Below are 16,035 nucleotides of genomic sequence, written 5' to 3'. Positions count from 1 at the left end.
TGGAACAAAGGCTAGGTATGTTACCATTCACTTAAAATTGAACAATGGAAATCTGTATCTCTACATCTTTTTATGCCTTCTGTTACAACCAGCATTATGAGTGAATGCAAATATATGCAGCACTGAGTTTTTGTTGGAGTAAAGAATTTGTTTTCAGAAAATCTAAGTTGAACAGGTACAGTTCAGTGTCTTCTCTTTATAGCTCTATGAGTTTTTCCTCCACATTTCCATCTTCCCAAGATGTTCAGTCCCTTGATTTAATAGTTTCCCTTCTTATTGTGCTCCCTCCCTATGGAGTGAAGACCTCATTCACTTACAACTTCATTCAGTTTTACCAGCTCCTTTGCTCTCGTCTTTTTACTACGCCAAATGGGCGAAACACCTACATGCTGAGTAGCCCAACTGTGTGACATTCTGCCGATGGAACACAAACTCATTATCTCCAGTGCATACTGGAGATACTCAGTAAAGTGGCACCCTAATTTAACTCTAAATCCTCATTTTTCTTTACCACACGTGTAGACATGGTATTAAACTTTCTATCATGTCTTAGATCTTGCACTTCAATTGTTGACCAGGCTTCTGCTTTGACTCACATACACTCCCACTCCTCTGAGATGTACTTGTGATATGCTCTTGACCCTTGGGTTGTTTGTTCCACAACCCTCTGATAGGTGGTGTATACCCAATCACTCTGTCTTCTGGGAGTTATGCCAGTTCTGCTTCTCTCTCATTTGCCCTGTTCAGAGCACAGCGTAAATATTGGATCACACTTTTATCAGTTTGGGACCTATGGGAAACTTGATCCAGGTAAACCATGCATTGTTTCATGGCTAAATATGTGTTATCTCCATTTCTGAACCAGAGTTTGTAATCAACATGGAGTGCAATTCTGTCATTCACAGAGATTCTTAGAAGTTCCATCAAAAACCCTGGCTCATTCTTCTACTGTCCCCACTCTACAAGATTCTGTGATTATTCTTGTTGACACTCTTGATCCAGAACATATCCTTTCCTTTCATCTTACTGCCAGCTCTATGGAAGTCCAGAGTTCCTCCCTTCTCATTAGAGGGATATGTGTACATCCTGGGTCACTGAGGAATCATACCTTCATGAAAAGGGGACATCAGAACTCAGACAAGTTTCTTTCCTGACTGAATGATCAATAGTTGAATAGTTTACTATCATCAAATGCTTCTTCAGTTGGCAAGAAAACAAATAATAGGATGCTTACATGCATGCCTCCACCTGGCTCATTGGCGTTCTTTCTGAATGACGCTTACTCATACTGAGACTTCTGCTTTCTGGATTCACACCACTACTTCTCCACTTGCCATCCATAACATTTTAAATCTTGTCTAGCGTTACAGAAAGATGACTCTGTAAGAAGACGGCCGAATCATTCTTATGCTTAGTCTTTGACTTTTTAACTACATAAACAAGTATTTGTATATTTACTTTATTACGCAAGTGAAAACTTAGATCTAGTTGTTTGCTTTGGAAGATTATGGCTGTCTCATGCCCTTATTACATGATTATCTCTTATCTACCCTTCAGGTGTCAGCATAGTATATCCCCTCTGGGAAGATTTTCTCCTTCCTCTCAGATTGGATTAGATGCCATTTCCTGGAAGAGTTCTCATCCTGACTTTATCCCATCATAGCAATACTTATCACATTGCCAGTATTAAACCTCCACCATCTGTTTCTCTCTCTTCTCTAATACACCAAAAATGGTGTATATGCAGAGACTATAGATTTTTCTTCTTTTTATGTTAAAATTATAGGCAGGAATTAGCAGAGAGCCTTCTCTCGTAAACGTGTTGAAATGCAGTTGAATATTCACTACTGCACTGACCTCATTAATTTGAAAGTGCAGTAGCACTATACATTTCTCGCATATTTGGAGAACCCCTACTCTTACCCTGTTGAAGTAACAGAGAAATTTCACAAGTAGCCTGTCATTAAAATTTTTGTACAACCACAGTGCAATACATTCTCTTAAATGTTACATGAAGCAGCAGGGTGCCTATTGACTTAAAAAAGTAATCTAAAAATATTTTGGATTGCACCATAAACAACTTTCCTTACTGTTAACAGCATTTGAGGAAAGCACATCAAAAATACACTTGGCTGCATAAAACCAAGTGACAGTCTACTTTTAGCCTTGTAATATGGTTATAATACAGTAGTTATAAAGGGAATTTTTGGTTCCCTTAAGGTTTGGTATGTAAAAATACTTTGATAGGTGTGAATTTTAAATATCTATGTTGTACCTTAAGGCTTGTTTGTAAGATCTATGTTGCAATGTTTAAGTCTAAATTGAGGAAATGATGAAATAGAAGCCTTAGCTATTATTGATATGGATTGTATCTATAAACTCATCATATTAGCCAATCGATACAAATATATAAACAGAATCAGATACTAAGAGGCATTAAAAATAATCTTTCTCATCCTTAATGTCCAAGACAAACAAAAGAATCTAAAGACATTCTAAATTTGTTGGTCATCAATCTAATAAGTTAAGCCCTATTTTTAAGCTGCAATACAAAAATTAACAGGGTCATAACTGTCCGTAGAACTACAGAGAGAACCAGGGGACAGAGGGACTCAGTGAGAAAGGAGCCAGTGAGATTTGGGCTCAGTAAGAGCATTTCCCATGTTGAACCAGGGACCCTAGTGACATTATTCTACTGCACTTGAACTATCAAGTGCCCCCTCCCCTCATGTTCAATAGATTGCCTTTGAAATAGGAACAGTATTCTAATTTCACAAATTATAATTAAGTTCATAGTATAATAATACATGCTTGTAAGTTAAGATCAGCATGTAAAAGTTGACAAATTATTTTCCATTTTCAGATTCATTTATAAAAAATAATGACTTTCTATTAATGGCAAATATTAATAACTTTTTAGTATCATTCCAAAATGTTATGGTCATGGAAAATTTTCAAAAATTTTCAAAAGCTTACTTGACATCTATGGTCCTGTCATTCAGATAAATGACATAAAAAAGCTCTGAATATTATGGAAGCAGTGCCAAATGATTATTATTTGCTAATTATAGAAAACATATTCAGTTCATAAACAATATTTATGGGAACAATATCAACAGCATTGAGAATTAATGGTAATTTTGAAGAATGAAAACAAAACAACTAATTTTGTGTAGATATTTTGAGATAGTAGAATGATCAGTGGTGATTCTTCAGTATTTCTTGTTGCCCTGAAATAATACCTCAGTTCCTTATAAAGCACTTCCAAACACACACACACACACACACACACACACACACACACACACACACAACACATATACAACACACATTGGAGAAGATGCAACTGACGGACAGTATATCTTTGATAAAGGTGCTCATGGCTAGTGTTTTTAAGTAACAGGTCCAGTGATTTTATTTTAAATTTTCATTATCTCCAGACTTTTAATTTTGGAAACATCAATGGTTTATTTGACAGGGGGTATCTCCAGACTTTTAAGTAATTCTAATCTTCATTGTATCTGTTTAGGAAAGGTAAGCCTTAACTTTTAAGAATAAAAATAATCTGAATAACATTGAAAATCTTTTTCAAATAATTTTTTCTAGAAATATGGATGGTGCTGGAAACACTGAAATTTCAGTGTCTCAGACACACACTCAAACTTCACAGGAATTAATTATTTTTCTCTTGAGGTATAGCTTCATTGACATAGACGAGAAATAAAGTACTTAATGTAGCACATATGCTTTTAGACTATAGGATAGTTCTTGCCACTACCAGAAATATTTAGTTGTCATTTTGATATTGTCTTAATTAAGTATTTACTCAAGTATTTTTATCTACTTTAATGGTACTATAAGAGCTGTTATAGATGCTCTTACATAAGAATATACAAATTAGAAGTTTAGAATTGATTTTAATTTCCCTGGGAAGGCTCTTGATGTGTCCTCCAAGTAAAAGAATGAAGTAAAGTCTTTTTATTTTGCCCATTCTTCTGGGATGGAAATTGGCAACTACAGAGGAATTTTGTTATATCATTACAAAGCAGCAAAAAGAATTTGCTTCAGAGAAGAGTGCTTTGGTGACAAGCATGGAAATGTTTGGGATAGGAAGCCTACAAATGTGACTCTTCTGGTGTCATGTCCAATTTTGATCCCTCCTAGTCCAAACAAAACACTTAACAATGCTAACTGTACTTTTGACCATGTTGCCCTTCTTAGACTAAAATGTCCTCTCCAACTGCTTTTCATAACAAAATTCTTATTTTTCCTATGCCCACTTTTCTTTGAAGTCATTTTGGATTCCATTATTTAAAACTAAGTACTTCATCAGTGTAACTGTACAGATCCTGTTTTCAGGGTGTATATCACTGAGACAGATTTTAATGTTTATTGAACAATTATAAATATTCACTTTCACTGTCCCAGGCACATTTCAGATTCTTAACAAACAATAACTAAGTAATGATACTTCATCTTAACTATCAAAGTAAGGACTTCCCTCTTCACTCTAAAAACAGTAAAATCAATCAAAGGATGTTAATGAGGTGAACATAAGCATCAGGCTTATATTTGGAAATAACTCATGCTTTGAATGGGGATAACAGTTAACATGCAGAAGCCAGTTAAGAAACTATTTCTGTAGTTTAGAGGGGAGATGTTGATAAATTGGACAAGAAAGGTGTCTGTTGAGACAGAAGACAGTGAATGGAATTGAAATGCTATTTGTGAGGCAAAATGATAGTGTATAATGATACACTCGATGTTTGTGGGGGGTGAGATGAGGTAGAAATAAAAGGTGATCCCTAGATCCTTGAAATGGGTGACTAGATCAAAAATGGTGTCATTCACTGAAATAGGAAAATATAGCGGGAAAGCCAGCTTTTGGGGATAAGATGACTGTTATTCTAGTTCTGGAATACTATGTTTTTGGTATATATATATATATATATATATATATACACACACACACACACACACAACTTTCCAACATGTAGGGTTAAATGGAGGATATAATCTGTTCCAATATTTATTTATTTAAGTACCTGAGGGTTCTGTTGACACATCGTCCAAGAAGAGGATAGAACAGCTCTCAGTCCAGCAAAATATAACTGCAACCATATTAAATTTATTAAATTTAAAAAATTAAATATGTATCTTTGAGAATGTGCTATTACCAGCCAAGGAAACAAAGACTAAGGAGCAAATATCAGCATTTTCCATTCATAAAGGGGTTGCTCTGGCCAGGTGTTACCATATTTTGAAGCAAGATGAATTAGGTTATCTAGTTAGATGCCATTAAGTATTTGAATGATATTATTAACTTCCTTTGCTCTCCTTCTGTTCTCACAAAGCTATCTTTACATTATAACTTGACTTTTTCCTTTTTCAACAGAGAGGATACACTCATGTAAGAACTTGCTATTTTGGTCTTCTTAAGCAGTGATATATGATCCTATTTACAAAGCAGAAATAGAAGCACAGGCATAGAGAACAAATGCATGGATACCAAGGGGGAAAGGGGGTGGGTAGGATGAATTGGGAGATTGGGATTGCCATATATACACTATTGATACTATGTATAAAATAGATAACTAATGAGAACCTACTGTTCAGCACAGGGAACTCTACTCAGTGCTCTGTGGTGACCTAAATGGGAAGGAAGTCAAGAAAAGAGGGAATATATGCATACATAAAGCTGATTCACTTTGCTGTACGGTAGAAATTAACATAACATCATAAAGTAACTATACTCAAATAAAAATTTTTTTAAAAAGGCAGTGATAGTTCTCCATATAGATGAACCCATCCCCATTCTGATTTCACACATCAGTCTTGTGAGCTTGGTTAATGGCAGTTTGGACCTGAGAAATTGACTTGTTCTTAGATGGTAACAGAGTCAGATTTCTGAATATGCAAACCTAAGGAGAGATTCTGGAATCCATGTAATATACCGAAGCATAGTCCTCCAGGAGAGCTGATGGGAGAAAACCCTTCTAAGACATTTATTTCTCTACACTAACATCTCTCATTGGATACGAGTTTTTTCCTTTTCCTTTTTCACATTTACAAGACTTCATCTAATGTATTATTGTAAGTACTTTGTGGGCAGATACCGTTTATTTTCCATAGCACCTATCAACTTGCTCTAGATGTATTAACTACTGAAAATAAAATTTTAAGCGTTTGTATAATTTTATTGATATGAATTTGAGCAGAGCATTATTTGCTTGGCAGCAAACTTTATATTTGATAAGCACTATCCATTCATTTATTGAATTCTCTTGTGCTGGAAATTAAAACCCTGAGGGGCAGGGTATCACTATAAATAGGATATACTTTCAAGATTTTGTACTTTAACTAAAAGGTATTAGCTTTCTGTACTGTAGTTGAATGCTTTAGTGGAATTAACATTCATGGGAAGCATGGTTGTTATGTACCCTCAAAGAACAGATTGCCCATCTCATGCTCTGTTTGTGATGGGATATTAAAGACCAGCTCTCATAATTTTCCACTCTACATTTATTGATTTGTTTCTGCTGACAGAATATTAGAAATGTAATTAAATGTTTGGCTTAATTAAAATGGAAAATAAAGCTTGTTCTGAGAAATTCAGTGTAACCACAAAATTGGCAAGCATGATTATGTATCACAAAGGCATGTACACTGATTTTCTACATGTATGTGTTTTTTTCTAATAAACAAATATAATTATATTTGCATGTTGCACAATTGTCAAAGCAATCTGGCATTTTCATTACAAATGATGTATATCTAGAGTTCATATAAAGTTTAAAGTATTATTTATATATGAAAATTTGTCAAATTTTGCCTATCAAATTGATGGTATGTGGTATGGATTGCAAAACTCACAAAAGATATGTCTACATTAGGCATAAGCCAAATTTTTTTGAAAAGGGCTAGATAGTAGATATTTTCAGCTTTGTGGGCCATATGGTGTCTGCCAAACCTACTCTATTCCACTGTAGAATGAAAGTAGCCAAAGACTGTAATCAAATGGGTATGACTGTGTTCCAATAAATCTTTATTTATGGACGCTGAAATTTGAATTTCATATAATCACATTTCACTATATATTCTTTCTTTGATTTTTCTTAACCATTTGAAAAATATTAAAAAAAATATTTGTCCTCATACCATACCAAAATATGTGGAAGGCCCATTTGTCCTGTAAGCCTTAGTTTGTAGACTAATTATCTACACACACACACACACACACACACACACACACACACACACACACACAAACACAACACTATTTCCACTAAGGTACTTCACTTCAAATATTCAATAAACATCTTTGATCTCAGCTCCTGCTATTTTTTGCCTTGCTAATTCTGATCTATTCACTCTGATATTTTTTTTTTCTTCCATGAACACTTACTGTATTGTTTCTCTATCTTGAGTCATCCTTAAAAATTCCTTCCACATTCAAAGATTTTATGGATATGTAACTGTATTTTTCTCAGCATTTAAATGTATTCCATTTTTTATAAAATCATTTATTTATTCAACAAATTTGTCATGCACAGATCAGTTAAGTACTGATCTACTGTGTCTTCATGGAAAGATGTCTAAATCAACACTCTAATCTTTAAGTATTTACTCCTAAAAACGGTTGTTGGTATATATCAGGTTAGAATCAGGATTTATTTTTGTTCCAAATGGTTAGCCAATTAACCTTCTGTAGTTAATAAATGATAACTCTTTGTTTTTCTAATTTTCAATGGCACTTTATTATATAGTAAATTTTTATATCTTCTGGTATATATTTCTCACATTGTTATTGGTTACATTGAATCATTTACTGATGTATAAGCTAAATTTAAAATTTACAGTCAAAATGTAATTGATGTTTATAGGTCAATTCAATATGACTTATCTTTAAATTTATTTATTTATTTATTTATTTATTTATGGCTGCATTTGGTGTTCGTTGCTGTGCACGGGTTTTCTCTAGTTGCGGCCAGCAGGGGTTACTCTTTGTTGCAGCATGCGAGCTTCTCATTGTGGTGGCTTCTCTTGTTGTGGAGCACAGGCTCTAGGGCATGCGGGCCCTGTAGTTGTGGCTCGCGAGCTCTAGAGTGCAGGCCCAGTAGTTGTGGTGCACGGGCTTAGTTGCTCCGCGGCATGTGGGGTCTTCCCAGACCAGGGCCTGAACCCGTGTCTCCTGCATTGGCAGGCGGATTCTTAACCACTGCACCACCAGGGAAGTCCCAGTATGACTAATCTTTTTCAAAACTGTCTTGGTACCTCCAGTGAATCAATCTTGAAATGAAATTGACATCATCTGCCAATTAAAAAAAAATTCCATTCAAATTTTGGTTGCGGTTGTGTAAAGTTCTTAACATTTAACTGAGAATTGACATATTTAATTTTTCATCAAATAAAGTGCATATTTTAGATCCTTTTAAACAATTTTAATTTCTTCTTATAAATGCAGCATGTTTTTTCTAAGTTAACTTTAAGTTACAAAATGCTTTTGTTGCAATTTTGAAAAGAAACAGTTAAATGCATTTTATTTTATGTTTGTACTAGGAATGTATAGTAGTCATGAAATTATTCATTATGCAACGGATTTATCATGCATATAGCAGCTAAGTACTGTGCTTCATGGAATATGTCTAAATCAATACAATGTCTTTAAAGTCATGGTAATGATTAAACAGACAATTAAAATAGTTTTTTTTTTAATTATAAAATTCTGTGTGCTAATTGAGAAATATATGGAAACAGAGAAGTAGGAAAAGAGAAAATTAAAAGTAAATTCATAGTTCATCAGTCTGAGCATTAACCGTTATTTGCTTCCAATGTTAATTTTTAACGGGTATTTCAGTTGCTGTTAGTCAAGAAATTATAGGTATTCTCATGGTCAAAAAATTCCAGCAGTTCAAAATATTTAAGAAAAGCTCTTCCACCAGTCAGAATGGCTGTCATCAAAAAATCTACAAACAATAAATGCTGGAGAGGGTGTGGAGAAAAGGGAACCCTCTTGCACTGTTGGTGGGAATGTAAATTGATACAGCCACTATGGAGAACAGTATGGAGCTTCCTTATAAAACAAAATATAGAACTACCGTATGACCCAGCAATCCCACTACTGGGCATATACCCCGAGAAAACCATAATTCAAAAAGAGTCATGTACCACAATGTTCATTGCAGCTCTATTTACAATAGCCAGGACATGGAAGCAACCTAAGTGTCCATGAACAGATGAATGGGTAAAGAAGATGTGGCACATATATACAATGGAATATTACTCAGCCATAGAAAGAAACGAAATTGAGTTATTTGTAGTGAGGTGGATGGACCTAGAGTCTGTCATACAGAGTGAAGTAAGTCAGAAAGAGAAAAACAAGTACCATATACTAACACATATATATGGAATCTAAAAAAAAAAAGAAAAAAGAAATGTTCTGAAGAACCTAGGGGAGGACAGGAATAACGACGCAGACATTGAGAATGGACTTGAGGACATGGGGAGGGGGAAGGGTAAACTGAGATGAAGTGAGAGAGTGGCATGGACATATATACACTACCGAATGTAAAATAGATAGCTAGAGGGAAGCAGCCACATAGCACAGGGAGATCAGCTTGGTGCTGTGTGACCACCTAGAGAGGTGGGATAGGGAGGGTGGGAGGGAGACGCAAGAAGGAGGAGATATGGTGATATATATATATATGTATAGCTGATTCACTTTGTTATAAAGCAGAAACTAACACACCATTGTAAAGCAATTATACCCCAATAAAGATGTTTAAAAAGAAATAAAGAAAGCAAAGCTCTTCCTCCAAGTCCCACTCCCCAGAGACTTTCATATTTTTAATTTTTCTGGTAGAGGATACTGTTATATATTTTATATTCACAACTTAAAAAAATTTATCTGTCAACTCTCCACCATTGAAAGATAAGGGATTTAACCCACTTAAACCGCCTATTTCCTCCTTAGTTCTGTTAGTCTATGATTTTATGGCTTAAAATAATTAAATTTCTCTTTTTTGATTTCCCAAATCTAGTTTGTATCTGTTGATGTCTTGTCCACATTTCATCTTGCCCCTCCAATTTTGCTAAACATATTATTTTGTGTGTTATAAGTTATTTGGATTTACATTGATTTAGCATCTAATTTTTTCACACTTTGTGCATTTATTAAAAGGACAAATCAATAATTTCTGTCCATTTGTGAAATCCTGTATCTTTGAAATTGTTGCTCAAAGAACCATCTTCCAAATGTCAAGGTCTAATAGCAATATCTTAAACTTGTCTAGTCATAAGAATAAATTAATGGAAGGTTTTTAAATGTCTAAATTCCTAGGCATTTACCTTAAATCAGAGGAATCTGATTTAAGTGGTATAGGGTGTCCTGAATTTAGTCTTAAAATCAGGAAAGCTTACCTTAATGGTCACTTTGTCTGGATCTACTCCTTAACAAGTGTGTCTTGATTTCTTGTGTCAGTGTCTCCCTTTTGTTTATTCATTTGTTTGTCATTCTTTTTCATTTGGTTATAGTATGATCTTAAAATACCCAAGTGTAGATAAAATTTCTTCACTTTCTCATGTTCAAATATATTCATCTTGCCATTATCTTTGATAATACGGCAAACTACAAGAATGCTAGATTCAAACATCTGTTTCAAATAGGCTCTGCTATCTCTGAATATTTACTGCTGGTGAGAAATCTAATGTCAGTCAGGTTTTCAGTTATAAATAGATAATCTACTTTATTGTTTTGTTTTTTTTTTCCTATCTGGAAGTCTTTAGAATTTTCTCTTTAGTCTGGCATTTTAAAATTTCACCAGAAATTTTCATGTGTATTTTTAAAAATTATTTTCAGTTAGAAGTTTTTACTTCCAGTTTTATTAAGGTATAATTGACATACAGCACTGTATAAGTTGAAGATATATGGCATTATGATTTGACTTACATACATCTTGCAATGATTACCACCGTGGATTAGTGAACATCCATCATCTCATATAGATAAAAAATTAAAGAACTAAAAGAAATAATTTTTTCTTGTGATGATAACTCTTAGGATGTACTCTCTTAATTTTCACATATAACATGCAACAGTATTAACTATATTTATGTTGTACACAGCATCCCTAGTACTTATTTGTCATATAACTGAAAGTTTGTACCTTATGACTACCTTCATCTAATTCCCCACCCCCCCGCCACCCTTGCCTCTGAGAACTACAAATCTCATCTCTTTTTTTATGCATTTATTTGTTTTGAAGTATAATTGACCCACAACACTGTTAGTTCCTGGTACACAAGAAAGTGATTCAATATTTCTATAACTTTCAAAATGATCACTATGATAGGCCTATTTACCAACTATCACCATACAAAGATATTGCAAAAATTTTTGCTACATTCCCCATACTGTACATTTCATCCCCATGATTCATTTATTTTGCAACTGGAATTCTGTATCTCTTAATCTCTCTTGCTCATTTTTCTTCTTTCCCCAGCCGCCTCATCTCTGGAAACTATTGATACTTGCTTATTCTCTGTATGTATAATTCTGTTTCTGTCCTGTTTGATCATTTGTTTTGGTTTTTAGATTCCACATATAAGTGAAAGCATACAGTATTTGTTCTCTACCAGACTTATTTCACTTAGCCTAATACCCACTAAGTCCATCTATGTTGTCACAAATGGCAAGAGTTCATGCTTTTTTATGGCTGAGTAATATTCAGTTGTGTGTGTGTGTGTGTGTGTGTGTGTGTGTGTGTGTGTGTATCACATCTTCTTTATTTTATTCATGTATAGGTTGCCTTCGTATCTTGGGTATTATAAATAATGCTGCAATGAACATAGGGGTTCATATATCATTTCTAATTAGTGTTTTTGTTTTCTTTGGAAAAAATATCTTGGAGAAGAATTGCTGGATTGTATGGTAACCTGTTTTTAATTTTTGGAGGAAACTGCATACTCTTTTCCACAGTGGCTGAACCTAGTTACATTCCCATCAACAGTGTGTGAATGTTCCTTTTTTTCCACATCCTCACAAACATTTATTTTCTTTTTGATAGCCATTCTGACGGACATGAGGTGATATCTCATTGTCATTGATTTGCATTTCTCTGATGATTAGTGGTGTTGAACATTTTTTCACCTGCCTGTTAGCCATTTGAATATCTTCTTTGGGAAAATGTCTGTTCAGGTCCTCTGCCCATTTTTTAATTAAGTTGTCTGTTTTTTTGATGTTGAGTTGTATGAGTTCTTTGTGTATTATGGATATTAATCCCTTATCAAGTATATTATTTGTAAATATCTTCCATTAATTAGGTGACCTTTTTGTTTTGTTGATAGTTTCCTTCATTGTGCAGAAGCTTTTTTAGTTTGTTGTAGTGCCACTGATTTAGGTTTGCTTTGGTTTTCCTTGACTGAGGACACATATCCAAAACAACATTGCTAAGACCAATGTCAAAGTGTATACTACTTATATAATAGTTTTCTTCTAGAGTTGTATAGTTTTAGGTATTACATTTAAGTCTTTAATCTATTTTCAGTTTACTTTTGTGCTTGGAGTGAGAGGGTAGTCCAGTATGGTGTTGGGAAAATTGAACAACTACATGCAAAAGAATCATTTACTGAAGAGGCTGTCTTTTCTCCATTGTATCTTCTTGCCTCTTTGGTCATAGCTTGACCATATGTGTTGGTTCTTTCTGGGTTCTTTATTCTGTTCCAATGATCTATGTGTCTGGTTCTATGCCAGTACCATAGTGTTTTGATTACTATAGCTTTGTGGTATAGTTTGAAATCAGGGAGCATGATACCTCCAGCTCCGTTCCTCTGTCTCAATATTGTTTTCATTATTCAGGGTCTTTTGTGTTTCCATAAACATTTTAAAACTATTTGTTGTAGTTCTGTGAAAAATGTCATTGGTATTTTGATGGGGATTGCATTGAATCTGCAGATTGCCTTAGGTAGTATGGTCATTTTAATAGTATTCTTCCAATCCATGAGTATGGTATACCTTTCCATCTGTTTGTGTGATCTTTCAGTTTCTTTCTTTCCATGTGTCTTATAGTTTTATAAGTACAGATCATTTAACTCTTTAGATTTATTCCTAGATATTCTATTATTTTTGAGGCAATTGTAAATGGGATTGTTTTCCTAATTTCTCTTTCTGATTTTCCTTTAGAATTTAATGGAGTATTTCAAGTTAAAGATTTGTTTTTTTTCCTGATCACAGGAAATTTTTTATTTATTTTATTTACCCTTCAAGTTTTTCTTTTTTCTTTTCTTTCTTTTTGATATACCACCTGTTCATTTTTATACTGATATGGTCTTTGTAGTCTTTGTAGTCACTTCTTTAGTGTGTTAAATTTCTCAGGCTTCTTCTGGGTGATCAATGTATTCTTTAATATGGCCATTCTGTTATCCAGCCCACTGTTTTTTTCCTTAATTTTTAAGTGTATTCCATCCCAAAGTGCTATCTATTCATTTTTAAGGTTACTACTTGTTCTATCCTAGATTTTCTTATTTCTGATTTTAGTTTCCCTCAAATGCTTCCTAATTCTTAGTCTTTTCATATTTATAAAAAGAATAAAGTTGATTAATGTATAAAATATTAGGTTACTCTACAATTAACTTATTCTTTCCTATCTACCTTTCCCTTCAGAGGGAGGGCTGACTGAAGTAATTATGTGAGTGGAAGAAGATGGATATTTAGGCCTTCCTTTAGTTTTCACATATGTGAAGAAAACAGGACAGGTCAAAGATATATTCAGTTGCCAAAATATGAGGATTTGATTCTGATGTGATAGTCACTCTGTCCTCTTTGTGAGAAACAGGAGGTACCTTAGGAGGCTGTCGTTGGAGTCCTGGTGAGAGAGGACTGTGGCTTGGCCTAGTGAAGATATTGAAAGGCAATCCAGCCAGATTTAGAACACATTATAGAGTTGTTGATGGATTAGAAGATTAAAAGTGCAAAATGAAGGACAATATCTAGCACATTGGATTGGGAGCAAAAGTAAAGTGGTTGACATTAAATAAGAGTAGACCTATCATTGTAATAGGAAAGATTACGAATATGAGTAGAATATATTAGATGCAAGCAGTTTCGATTTTCTGACAGGAAGAAAATAGTTATTTTGTGTTTATTTCTGTTTTTAAATGGAATTGATATGAGGTCACTTATTGACAGAACAGGAAAAAAAAGTGTTGTAGAATAAAGAAGAGATAAGATGTTTAGAAATGGTCACCATAGAATATTTTTTAAAAAAAGTTTGGAAATACAGTACAATTACTAGGAAAAGCCAATTGTCCATTTGAAATCCGTGTTTTAAATTTAAAGTCAGAACATTTTATAAAGTAGTGTGATATTCCTCCAGCAGATTAAAGCTGTAATAAAAAATTCTTATTTTCATCTTCTACCCACGACCCTCCAATACACACTCACACACTCAGACACACAAAGCCACATACTATTATTTATATATGTTGTAATTTTCATGAAAGTTTGCAGATTTACACAACTTCTATAGTTTTGAGGCACCTTTTCAACTTCTTAAACGTCAAAAATAATTGTTTGAATCCTTGACAGTGGTGTTAATTCACATTCATCTTTCTTTCTACACCCTGATGTATAGATGTTAAAACTGATTTTGGACAAAATTAGTCATAATTATGTAGAAGCAACACCAATAATGTCCTAAAATAATTAAGTTCATGATGACTTTGCAGGAAACAAACCCAAAAAGTGAATTGCTTCTTTTTGCTTGCGTTCCTTTTCTGACTTTTTCTCTGTTTCGCATACTCACTGTTGTGCTCTGTAGGTTCTGTGATTGACAAACCAATCCCCTTTATCTCCAAGCTCTGATTTTTGTCCTCTGGAAATTTGAAATAGAGAAAATCTATATCTTCCCTGAACAGATTGTGGATGGCAGCAGATCCCTGCTTTAGTCCTGCCTTTCGCTTTTCAGAGATGTGGGTAATCTCAGTAGCGCAAGATGTCAAAAAATGAACCCTACTGCTATCACCCCAAATCATACCCTGTTTCTCTTTTGTAACTTTTCTCTTCCTTGTTGCAGTCACTTTTAACTTAGTCACATTTAGGAAGATGCCATTTATATGCATAGCCTTTGGTAAAATCATAATAGTAACAGAGAGGTTGTGTCTATTTTTGTAACTAATTGAGTACATACTGTATTACCAGATACTGTAATAGGTAAATTACACAAATTACCTCCTTCAATATCTGTAATCAGCACAACTTCTCCTCCAGAAATGTGCTATTTATTGTACCATCAAAAGATGTACTGAGAGCCAGTGCTTATCAATGTCAACACACTAAATAAGTGGCAATGCCAGAATTTGACCCAAGTTGGTCTCTATCTAAGGTCTAAGCATTTGTTTTTAAGTTTCCTTGGGAAAAAAAATAATGACAAGGATTTTACAGTAAGGAAGTCTAATATACAATACACTTAGTAGTTGATTAAATGGGGTCAATGCTGTTTTAATACAAAAATTGTATCATTGGATTCCTCTTAGGTGAGAGTAAAATTCAAAGCATAGTTGAAATGTACTAGAAAGATTTGGGGGACTTTAGAAAGGAGAAGTTCTGGCTTAAAGAATATGGTGAGAAAACCATCAGTGTCAGTAATGACTAGTTAGTAAGGATGGGCAAAACACGTGGTTAGGGACAAGACGTATAAACCTGCCAACTCTAATATATGAGTAGTGGCTGCTTGAGGAATCTTTAGATAGGCAAAGAAGGGCAATGACATTTCCTTTCTGGCAGTGACTTGTGGCCTACATTAATGTTTTAGTAGGACTGCAATATTCTGATAATAATCTAACAGTACCTATAGTTTAATGTGGCTACTCTAAGGGCCAAACACTGAGCAAAGCAATGAATTTAAAGCCTGCATTTTCACTGCTCTCCTGAGTCTGTCCCATAATTCTCACAGCCTGTGGTGACCAAAAGCACTGGGCTTATACAGTGCAAGAGCCCTACAGAGAAATTATTTCAGCATACCACACACAGTTGACTTG

The sequence above is a fragment of the Monodon monoceros genome, unplaced genomic scaffold (genome assembly GCF_005190385.1).
Source record: "Monodon monoceros isolate NGI ecotype Baffin Bay Population unplaced genomic scaffold, NGI_Narwhal_1 Super_Scaffold_12, whole genome shotgun sequence".
In the NCBI taxonomy this organism is placed as follows: Eukaryota; Metazoa; Chordata; class Mammalia; order Artiodactyla; family Monodontidae; genus Monodon; species Monodon monoceros.
This window is presented reverse-complemented; position numbering follows the sequence as displayed.